Below are 12035 nucleotides of genomic sequence, written 5' to 3' on the forward strand. Positions count from 1 at the left end.
AAGATCGAATCCCCGAGCTGACAAGGTAAAAATCTGTTGTTCTGCCTCTGAACAAGGCAGTTAACCCATTAGGCTGTCATTGAAAATAAGAATTTGTTCTTAACTGACTTGCCTAGTTAAATAAAGGTTAATAATAATTTAAAAAACAATATCTTTAAATGCTTACAGTTTAAAAATAGTTATCATTGAAGCAGCTAAAGTAAGAATGCATTGAAGCCCATCTTAATTCATGCAAACCCTTCACATGTGGGAAATGGTCTACATGGATAGGGCTAAATGTACATGTTTGTTACAGAAAAATACGAAAAGCAGATGCATAACCAGGATTTTGGAGTTAATGGGGATATTATTAGACCAAAGGTGAGTACACAACAGTTCACCAGACACAAGTCTTAATCCAAACATTACACTGATTTTAAATGTGTATTTTACATTTACTGTACTTTTCACCGCATTTGTTGATAACGAAATCAGAAACTACTCTGGATGCATTCAGTAACATAAGACTATTGCTGGAAAATTGTGGAAGACAAAAATGACAAGGGTGAGAGGACTAACTGGTCTCCAGGTCAGTGACCACACACCTCTCAAGTGTATACAGATCCTAATCAATTTCAATGCACTTTTATGATTTTTTTTTTTACCTATATGATCTGACAGTGTTAGGCTTTCACAAGGCAATTCAGAGAAACCGATTGTAATTTTTGTTCACATAGAAAGGAGTCATGAGTACATTCAGGTGCGTGTGCCACAGCAAATCTTCTTCCCAATAAACGAACAGGCTCATTGTGTTCAGAACAACCCAGTGTATGATGACATAACAGACAACCAAAAAATTGCAGAAGTTACCCAATTATCGGGAGGGATGGGGGCAACTTCTTGTTGCGTGCGGTGCTCAAGTTCAGAACGTCTGTCTGTCAAAACACACAATGCTGTGAATTGCCATCATGTATAGCATGTTGCTGTACACTACGTTCCAATTTCGGTGCTTATTGGTGTCCAATATGCCATTTTCAACCCATATATACAGGTATGAGTGTGAAGGGCTACATGCTCCCAGATTAGAAGGTATCAAAAAGCTGAATGTAAATATTGTGATCATAGCTTTCACCTGGTTAGTCTGTCGTGGAAAGAGCAAGTGTTCTTAATGTTTTGTATGCTCAGTGTATGAACACTATCAGCCTAAATTTAAATGTTTATAACAATGACAAAAAATAGTACAATAAATGTAAGTACCTGACGATAGACACAAGGAAGCACAATAGATGTGCAGTATGTTGATGGCTGTAGGTTCGTGATTCGTCTGTTTTAACATGGGAATAACTGGGAGCTAATGTGACCATTACAATTAGAGCATGCTCGCTAACGCGCTCTTACAGCAATAACATACAAAACACATCCCAGGATGCATCAAATATCTAACAGGTACTGTTCAAAAGTTTGTGGTCACTTAGAAATGTCCTTGTTTTTGAAAGAAAAGCACATTATTTGTCCATTTTTAAAATAACATAAAATTGATCAGAATTGTTAATGTTGTAAATGACATTGTGCTGGAAACTGCAGATAAAAATAAAATAAAAATTGAATATCTACATAGGTGTACAGAGGCCCATTATCATCATCCATCACTCCTGTGTTCCAATGGCACATTGTGTTAGCTAATCCAAGTTTGTAATTTTGAAAGGCTAATTGATCATTAGAAAACCCTTTTGCGATTATGTTAGCGCAGCTGAAAACTGTTGTGTTGATTAAAGAAGCAATAAAACTGTCCTTCTTTAGACTAGTTGAGTGTCTGAAGCATCAGCATTTGTGGGTTCAATTACAGGCTCAAAATGGCCAGTAACAAAGAACTTTCTTCTGAAACTCGTCAGTCTATTCTTGTTCTGAGAAATGAAGGCTCTTCCATGCGAGAAATTGCCAAGAAATGGAAAATCTCTTACAAAACTGTGTACTACTCCCTTCAAAGAACAGCGCAAACTGGCTCTAACCAGAATAGAAGAGGAGTGGGAGGCCCTGTTGTACAACTGAGCAAGAGAACAAGTACATTAGTGTCTAGTTTGAGAAACAGACGCCTCACAAGTCCTCAACTGGCAGCTTTATTAAACAGTACCTGCAAAACACCAGTCTCAACGTCAATAGTGGAGGCGACTCCAGGATGCTGGCCTTCTAGGCAGAGTTGCAAAGAAAAAGCCATGTCTCAGATTGGCCAATAAAAAAGAAAAGATCAAGATGGGCAAAAGAACACAGACACTGGACAGAGGAAGGTTGGGAAAAAGTGTTATGGACAGACAAATCTAAGTTTGAGGTGTTCGGATCATAAAGAAGAACATTTGTGAGACGCAGAAACAAATAAGTGGAGTGCTTGACACCATCTGTCAAGCATGGTGGAGGCAATGTGATGGTCTGCTGGTGCTTTGGTGGTGGTAAAGTGGGAGATTTGTACAGGGTAAAAGGGATCTTGAGGAAGGAAGGCTATCACTCCATTTTGCCACGTCATGCCATACCCTGTGGACGGCGCTTAACTGGAGCCAATTTCCTCCTATAACAGGACAATGACCCAAAGCACAGCTCCAAACTGTGCAAGAACTAATTAGGGAAGAAGCAGTCAGCTGGTATTCTGTCTAATGGAGTGGCCAGCACAGTCACCGGATCTCAACCCTATTGAGCTGTTGTGGGAGCAGCTTGACCGTATGGTACTTAAGAAGTGCCCATCAAGCCAATTCAATTTGTGGGAGGTGCTTCAGGAAGCATTGGGGTAAAATCTCTTCAGATTACCTTAACAAATTGACAACTAGAATGCCAAAGGTCTGCAAGGCTGTAATTGCTGCAAATGGAGTATTCTTTGACAAAAGCAAAGTTTGAAGGACACAATTATTATTTCCATTAAAAATCATTATTGATAACCTTGTCAACGTCTTGACTATATTTCCTATTCATTTTGCAACTCATTTCATGTATGTTTTCATGGAAAAAAAGGAAATTTCTAAGTGACCCCAAACTTTTGAACAGTAGTGTATATCAGGACATGTACATAGTGAACTCGCACACATTGTAAATATGAAAAGTAGAATACAGTATTTCAGGAAGTACTGTAGGTCAGGAAGTACCTGACCTACCGCTTGAATGTCAATATCAGACTGGGAAGAATTTAAGTTTGCGATCTCCCCCCTATCTGCAAGTATGACCAATGTCATAATATGAATATGTAAATTCAACCAACCAATGGGAATACATAAACATCTAATACATATTTCTGCAGTGTCAAGTGAAAACATAACCAACCCTGTTACTCTAATTTCCTGTACTTTGACAGAATGTTTTACTACATTACACAACCTCACGTTTTGACCACATTGATTTGAGGGTATTTGCACATCCTTTTTACCTCATTAGTGATGTTAGTATACACATTTAAAGTCAACACAATGACACAAAATCGATTGCTTAAAACAGAGCAATATCATTGGTTTTGCACTGTTGATTTTATGGTATGCACTGGTGGTCTACTTTTATTTTCTAACTCAAATGTCGTGGAAAATTTGAAAGCTCCCTGTATAAAAGACGCTGGCCTCACACCAATTCATGGATTTGAGAGTTAAACTATCACTCAAATAACAACCAACCCTTGTCACTGTTGATATCCTATGGCGGGTCGTGATTTGTTGAAGTTAAATAACAAAGCAACTGATTTGTTTCTTTCCCTGTTTTGGCAGCCTTCCAAAACTTCCATCCGACATTCTAGAACACGTGTCAAGCTCATTCCACTTAAGGCCGAGAGTCTGCGGGTTAGTAAAGAACTAATTATTAAGGAACTCCTCTCACCTGGTTGTCTTGGTCTTAATTGAAAGGAAAAACCAAAAACCCGCAGACACTTGGCCCTCCTTGGAATGAGTTTGAAACCACTGTTCTAGAATTTTGATGACTGTCTTCTAGCAAATTCTCTTCTAACCACTGATATGTAAATTATTCTCAGATTCATTGTAGCCTTTGAATAGTGTTTGTTTAAACAGTGCATACACCTCTTAACGTTTGCCCGTGCGCTACTGATTTCAAATTGATATCGATATGAGTGATTAACAAAATAGTGTTGCGTTGACCTTTCCACATTGGTGACCCACTTGAAACAAAATGCAACAATCCAAACTGTAGCTGGCTGTCTTCTACAGGTTGTCCTCTAACCAGTGATATACAAATTATTCCCAGATTCTGTGTTTTTTTTTTATAAGGTTAGTTTTAACAGGATGTGTAACCCGACCCCCCCTAATGTTATTGATTCCAACGTGATATCAATATGAGTGATTGACAAATAAGTGTTGTGTTTCTCTTTTCGTTTTAGCAAACCCCCAAATCAAAATGCATCAGTCCAAAATGTAGCTAGTTGTCTAAAGTAGGTTGTCCTCCAGTTTCCATGTGATTTTTTAATTGTGTTAGTTTCAACAGCGCATACAACCTGATTTTCCCCATTATGAGTGATTTTGTTTTTGTCAAAACAACAGTTTTTTGGGGGCATATGCAGTTTATAAGGTGCTCGTCTAAAAAAAAATACAAGTAAAATTATTACTATTGTGGCACATGTTGCAAAAGTATTCATCCCCCTTGGCATTTTTTCCTATTTTGTTGCATTACAACCTGTAATTTAAATATATTTTTATTTGGATTTAATGTACTGGACATACACAAAATAGTTTAAATTGGTGAAGTGAAATGGAAAAAATTACTTGTTTCAAAAAACAAAAAAATAATAAACGGAAAAGTGGTGCGTGCATACAGTTGAAGTCGGAAGTTTACATACACTTAGGTTGGAGTCATTAAAACTCGTTTTTCAACCACTCCACAATTTCTTGTTAACAAACTATAGTTTTGGCAAGTCAGTTAGGATATCTACTACTTTATGCATAACAAAAGTAATTTTTCCAACAATTGTTTACAGACAGATTATTTCACTTAATATTCACTGTATCACAATTCCCGTAGGTCAGAAGTTTACGTGCACTAAGTTGACTGTGCCTTTTAAACAGCTTGGAAAATTCCAGAAAATGATGTCATGGCTTTAGAAGCTTCTAATTGGCTATTGGACACCATTTGAGTCAATTGGAGGTGTACCTGTGAATGTATTTCAAGGCCTACCTTCAAACTCAGTGCCTCTTTGCTTGACATCATGGGAAAATCAAAAGAAATCAGCCAAGACCACAGAAAAGCAATTGTAGACCTCCACAAGTCTGGCTCATCATTGGGAGCAATTTCCAAACGCCTGAAGATACCACGTTCATCTGTACAAACAATAGTATGCAAGTATAAACACCATGGGACCACACAGCCGTCATACTGTTCAGGAAGGAGAAACGTTCTGTCTCCTAGAGATGAACGTACTTTGGTGTGAAAAGTGCAAATCAATCCCAGAACAGCAAAGGACCTTGTGAAGATGAAGAGAAAACAGGTACAAAAGTAGCTATATCCACAGTAAAACATGTCCTATATCGACATAACCTAATAGGCCGCTCAGCAAGGAAGAAGCCGCTGCTCCAAAACCGCCATAAAAAAGCCAGACTACGGTTTGAAACTGCACATGGGGACAAAGATCGTACTTTTAGGAGAAATGTCCTCTGGTCTGATGATTTATAAAAACAACTGTTTGGCCATAATGACCATCGTTATGTTTGGAGGAAAAAGGGGGAGGCTTGCAAGCTAAAGATCACCATCCCAACCGTGAAGTACGGGGGTGGCAGCATCATGTTGTGGGGGTGCTTTGCTGCAGGAGGGACTGGTACACTTCACAAAATAGATGGCATCATGAGGCAAGAAAATTATGTGGATATATTGAAGCAACATCTCAAGACATCAGTCAGGAAGTTAAAGTTTGGTCGCAAATGGGTCTTCCAAATGGACAATGACCCCAAGCATACTTCCAAAGTTGTGGCAAAATGGCTTAAGGACAGCAAAGTCAAGCTATTGGAGTGGCCATCACAAAGCCCTGACCTCAAGCCTATGTGTGCAGAACTGAAAAGGTGTGTGCGAGCAAGGAGGCCTACAAACCTGACTCAGTTACACCAGCTCTGTCAGGAGGAATGGGCCAAAATTCACCCAACTTATTGTGGGAAGCTTGTGGAAGGCTACCCAAAATGTTTGACCCAAATTAAACAATTTAAAGGCAATGCTACCAAATACTAATTCAGTGTATGTAAACTTCTGATCCACTAGGTATGTGATGAAATAAATAAAAGCTGAAATTAATCATTCTCTCTACTATTATTCTGACATTTCACATTCTTAAAATAAAGTGGTGATCCTAACTGACCTAAGACGGAAGTTTTACTAGGATTAAATGTCAGGAATTGTGAAAAACTGAGTTTAAATGTATTTGGCTAAGGTGTATATAAACTTCTGACTTCAACTGTATGTACAGTTTATCCACAACCATTGCAACTCTGTCACTCCGGCCCCCTGTGTTTTCGCATGACAGGATAGAGTACATTGCGTCTCTGGTTTATGTCATGGGGAAAGTGGTCATTCATCCCATAGTTAGTTCCTTTTAATTCTCTGCCCCTGGTTTGGACCATTCCCTTCTGTTTGATATGTTTAAAGAGCACAATAATTGCGTGAGGTATGGCTCTGAATGGTTTCCCCATTCTATGCACCCTGGAGAAGGTGATTTTCTCCACGACACTGGAGGGCAGTTTCAGCTTTTCAGTCATAAATTCCTTCACATTATCATCTGGTTAGATATTGTCTGTCTCAGGAATCCACGAAACATTCCTTGAGATTGTACATCAAGCAGTGACTCCTTCAGTGTTCTATTCACCCAATGAATTGTCTCAACTGCATTCTGAATGTTATGTACAGCACCTTTCAAAGATTCGTTCTCCTTCTTCAGTCTATTTCCTTTTGGCTGAACTCCAAACGAGGTGTCAGTTCTGCGATTCTCTGTTGGGTTGTCTCTAGCATCTCCAGTTAAGCCAGGATTTTGTTGATATGCTCCATCAGTCCCTGGCACGTCCATAGCCTCCGTGCTGAAAGACTCTCCTTCGCCAGTGGTTTTGGATGACAAAGGCCACGGTTGTTACTTTTTGCGCGGTGGGCATATGACAGAGCAAGCGCAGTTGCTGCCTTTGACATGTTTCATGTCCAACGGGGCATGGTAGTGGTGGTCTAAAAAGCATTCTAGCTCCTGCAGTAACTCTGGTGCATTGTTTTGCCTAAAATGTTCATCACTACACAATGTATCCTTGTGAATGGAAATATACTGTATGCTTATACATACATCGATATTACTTAGATTGAGAAAACAAGTGTGTTCCAGGATTCATCCAATGGCATTGTGGAGTATACCACCTCAGTCACCAGCTTCCTCAAGTCCCCAAAGTGACCGTACGTACAGATCCAAACCAGAAGCCATGGATTACAGGCAACATCCACACCGAGCTAAAGGCTAGAGCTGCCACTTTCAAGGAGCGGGACACTACCCCGGACACTTAAATTCTGCTATGCCCTCAGACGAACCATCAAACAGGCAAGCATCAATACAGGACTAAGGTTGAATCCTACTACACTGGCTCTGACGCTCGTCGGATGTGGCAGGGCTTGCAAACTATTATGGACTACAAAGGGAAACCCAGCCGTGATCTGCCCAGTGACGCAAGCCTACCAGATGGGCTAAATGCCTTTAATGCTCGCTGCGAGGCAAGCAACACTGAAGCATACATGAGAGCACCAGCTGTTCCAGATAACTGTGTGATCACGTTCTCCGTAGCCGATGTGAGCAAGAGCTTTAAACAGGTCAAAATTCACAAGGCCGCTGGGCCAGACGGATTACCAAGACATGTACTCGAAGCATGCGCGAACCAACTGGCAAGTGTCTTCACTGACATTTTCAACCTTTATCTGCCCGAGTCTGTAATACCTACATGTTTCAGGCAGACCACCATAGTCCCTATGCTCAAGAATCTGAAGGTAACCTGCCTAAATGACTACCGACCCGTAGCAGTCACGTCAGTAGCCATGAAGTGCTTTGAAAGGCTGGTCATGGCTCACATCAACAACATCCCGGAAACCCTAGACCCACTCCAATTCGCATACCGCCTGAACAGATCCACAGATGACAGAATCTCAATTGCACTCCACACTGCCCTTTCCCACCTGGACAAAAGGAACACCTATATGGTTGGGCTCCCGAGTGGCGTAGCAGTCTAAGGCACTGCATCTCAGTGCTAGAGGCGTCACTACAGACACCCTGGTTCGAATCCAGGCTGTATCACAAGCAGCTGTGATTGGGAGTCCCATAGGGCAGCGCACAATTGGCCCAGCATTGTCTGGGTGTGCTCGCTGTAGACTGTCATTGTAAATAAGAATTTATTCTTAACTGACTTGCCTAGTGAAATAAAGGTTAAGAAAATAAATAAAATTAATTGACTGTAGTCAGCGTCCAACACCATAGTAAACACAAAGCTCATCACTAAGCTAAGGACCCTGGGACTAAACCCCACCCTCTGCAACTGGATCCTGGACTTCCTGATTGGCTGCCCCCCAGATGGTAAGGGTAGGCAACAACACATCTGCCATGCTGATCCTCAAAACGGGGGCCCCTCAGGTGTGAGTGCTTATTCCCCTCCTGTACTCCCTGTTCACCCATGACTGTATGGTCAAGCACGACTCCAACACCATCATTAAGTTTGCTGACGACACAACAGTGGTTGGCCTGATCATCGACAACGATGAGACAGCCTATAAGGAGGAGGTCAGAGACCTGGCAGTGTGGTGCCAGGACAATAACCTCTCCATCAACGTGAGCAAGACAAAGGAGCTGATCTTGGACTATAGGAAAATGAGGGACAAACACACCCCCATTCAAATCGACGGGGCTGCAGTGGAGCGGGTTGAGAGCTTCATGTTCATTAGTGTCCACATCACCAACAAACTATCATGGTCCAAACACAACAATGCAGTTGCGAAGAAGTCACGACAAAGCCTATTCCCCCTCAGGAGACTGAAAAGATTTGTCATGGGTCCCTAGATCCTCAAAAAGTTCTACAGTTACACCGTCAGAGCATCCTGACCGGTTGCATCACCACCTGGTATGGTAACTTTTCGGCATCTGACCGTAAAGTGCTACAGAGGGTAGTGCGTACGGCCCAGTACATCAATGGGGGCAATCTTCCTGCCATCCAGGACCTCTATATTAGGCGGTGTCGGAGGAAGGCCACAAAAATTGTTAATGACTCCAGTCACCCAAGTCATAGACTGTTCTCTCTGCTACCGCATGGCAAGCGGTTCCGGAGCGCCAAGTCTAGTCCCAAAAGGCTCCTTAGCCGCTTCTAACCCCAAGCCATAAGACTGCTGAACAACAGCTTCTAGCCCCCCCACCCCCCTTTGTTTTTACACTGCTGCTACTCGCTGTTTATTATATATGTATAGTCACTTTACCCCTACCTACATGTACAAATTATTTCCATTACCTCGACTAGCCTGTACCCCTGCACATTGACTCGGTACTGGTAGCCCCTGTATATAGCCTCGTTATTGTTATTTTATTGTGTTACTTTTTTTAAACTTTAGTTTATTTAGTAATGTTGTCGTTTGTATGTGTATGTTTAGATTTTTTTTTAAATGTTAAACCCTTCTGGAAACAGTGAAGAAGTAGAACACACGCTCCATCGCACGCATGTTGATTTTGTCCCCCCACACCAAAACCGATCAGGACACGCAGGTTGAAATATCTAAAGAAACTCTGAACCAATTATATTAATTTGGGGACAGGTTGAAAAGCATTAAACATTTATGGGCATTTAGCTAGCTAGCTGTTGCTAGCTAATTTAACCTGGGATATAAACATTGGGTTGTTATTTTACCTGAAATGCTCAAAGTCCTCTACTCCAACAATTAATCCACAGATAAAAGGGTAAACGTTTGTTTCTAGTCATCTTTCCTCCTTCAGGCTTCTTCTTCTTTGGAATTTATGTGGCGGTTGGCAACCAACTTTAAAAGGTGCATTACCACAACCGACTGGAGTGTGGACCTCAGTTCATCTTTCAATCACCCACGTGGGTATATGCTCCTAAAAACCAATGAGAAGATGGCACGTGGGTATTTGCTCCTAAAAACCAATGAGGAGATGGGAGAGGCAGGACTTGCTGAGCGTCACAAATAGAACCAAGTTCTATTTTAGCGCCTGACCACGCGTGCGAGCAGCGTGGGTGCAATGATTGAATAACATGTATGTGTACACTTATTTTGCTATGCTCGCGCACGCGACACGTCCGGTCTGGGCAGCATGTAAGAGGTTCTCTGTGAGTAGGCTGAGGCCAATGGGGAATGATCGAAATAACATGTGCTTCAGTATGGTTGGCTTCTTAGCGTTCATAGCCATGGTTATCAACTGTACCGCAGAAATGGCATGTAAATAACAGAAATAGATGTTGTTGTGGCAGCAGCAGAGAAGTACTTGGGTGTATGATATTTTACTGCAGAGGAGTTACAAGGTGTGTTGAACGATAATGTCCCGTCCTCCCAGTATGCCAGCCTGGTGTAGGATCAGATAGGGTCAGGTAGTGGAATAGTGGTGAGGTTTTATTGGTTGTAAGGTTAGATGGTAGGGTAATTTTTCTTCCCTTCCCTTTTTGTGTCACAAAGTGTAATGAATTCACTTTCCAGAACAGTAGACGAAACAGATGAATTGCAGAATGCAAAACCTAGGCCTCTGGCGTGCATCAGCAACCACATTACTTCTTGAAGCCGGGTCTCCGATCCCTCCACGTGACGTCCGGCGAAGACAAGAAGACGAGTCACGGCAGCAGTGTAACAGATGTATAATGTACTCTCCATGCGTTGTGTTTTCTCAAAATAGATCACTTCGGCCAGTGGTCCCAGTTGAGCATCATTTATTTCTGTTGTTAAATGGGAAACAGCACGTTAGTTGTGCAGGGCTTAACAGTATTGATGGCTGTCGATGGCAAAATCCCTTGCATCACATTTTCCTACTGGGCGAACAAAATACAAAAATACAATACAAAATATAACGTGTAAATACCTGTTGTTAAATAGGAAACAGCACGTTAGTTGTGCAGGGCTTAACAGTATTGATGGATGTCGATGGCAAAATCTGTAGCATGAAGACAACTGTGTTAGCAGTGGCTTATGTGACAATGACATCGGTGTATGCTAGCTAACACACTTATTTACAGCAATCATATGCCAATGCACATCCCAGAAAGCCCCTCAATCCCTAACAGGTACCATATACCCACACATGTATAAATCAGTAACGTACAGCAAACTTGTACACATTGTAAAATAGAAAATAGAAAACAGTATTCAGAACGTGACCTACCCCTTGCATCACATTTCCTACTGGGAAGACCTGACGTTCGCGATCTCCCCCTATCTGCAAGCGGGGCCAATCACAACACACCTTATTGTCATCAGAGTTGAACTAACCAATAAGAATGCTTGAACATTAAATACACATTTCTTTAGAGGCAAGTGGAAACATAACCAACCCTGTTACATTGGGAGTCTGTGATCATCCTCACACTCCCGTACAGTAGGTGGTGGTGTATGCACCTTTCAGTTAGTTGCGATCCACCAATACAAATTTAAAGAAGAAGAAAATCTGTGACCTGTTTTTGTGACACTCATCATTTGGTGCGACGCAGACAGGGTGGTGTGAGTGGTGAAACAAAAGAGTCATTGTCTGTCCTTTTGAGTTTTGATGTTGAGTCTTTGACCAACAAAGTGATGTTAGGATATATAAGTTATCTCGTACAAGCTTTTGTGCCGAATACATTACGTTGTTACAGGTGTTAAGCTCATAGGCATGTGGCAGCAGTCTGTAGGAGGGAGGTTCCTAGGTGTGAGAAGTGTGCAGAAGGGCATGAGACAAAAGAATGTGTAGCATTGGGGAAAGTAGTGGTATATTTTAATTGTAGGGGTGCCCATGGGGCTGGGGATCAGAAATGTCCGGTGCGAGAGAGGCAGGTTGAGGTTTCCAGGGTTAGAGTACTGCAGAAGTTGTCGTATGCTGAGCCAGTGAAGAAAGTAGAGGA

This window comes from Salvelinus fontinalis, chromosome 1 (assembly GCF_029448725.1).
Source record: "Salvelinus fontinalis isolate EN_2023a chromosome 1, ASM2944872v1, whole genome shotgun sequence".
In the NCBI taxonomy this organism is placed as follows: domain Eukaryota; kingdom Metazoa; phylum Chordata; class Actinopteri; order Salmoniformes; family Salmonidae; genus Salvelinus; species Salvelinus fontinalis.